General features: G+C 39.4%; 1 protein-coding gene across 1 annotated transcript in view; it reads left to right on the forward strand.

The window, feature by feature from the left end:
* Window positions 1-203, forward strand: part of LOC116847795 (mitochondrial amidoxime-reducing component 1-like) — a 4,483-nt gene that overhangs the window by 1,723 nt on the left and 2,557 nt on the right. The window lies entirely within an intron of this gene.

The following is a 203-nucleotide window of genomic DNA, read 5'->3' on the forward strand; positions in this document are numbered from 1 at the left end:
ATAGGACGGGCTCGCGGTGAGTGCGTATGTATATACAGGGTGTTCAAAAAGTCCAGGACCGGTGAAATATCTCGAAAACTAAGCATTTTAGAAAAAAATGTTTCAGATAAAAGTTGTGGCGTTTAAAAAGATGTATTTACTGATCACATCAGTTTGACCTTGGGTTGCGTAGCGAAGGTCAGGTCAAGGTCACATTAATTTTT

The sequence above is a fragment of the Odontomachus brunneus genome, unplaced genomic scaffold (assembly GCF_010583005.1).
Source record: "Odontomachus brunneus isolate Ranch 3 - 2012 unplaced genomic scaffold, Obru_v1 Obru_scaffold_083, whole genome shotgun sequence".
NCBI lineage: Eukaryota > Metazoa > Arthropoda > Insecta > Hymenoptera > Formicidae > Odontomachus > Odontomachus brunneus.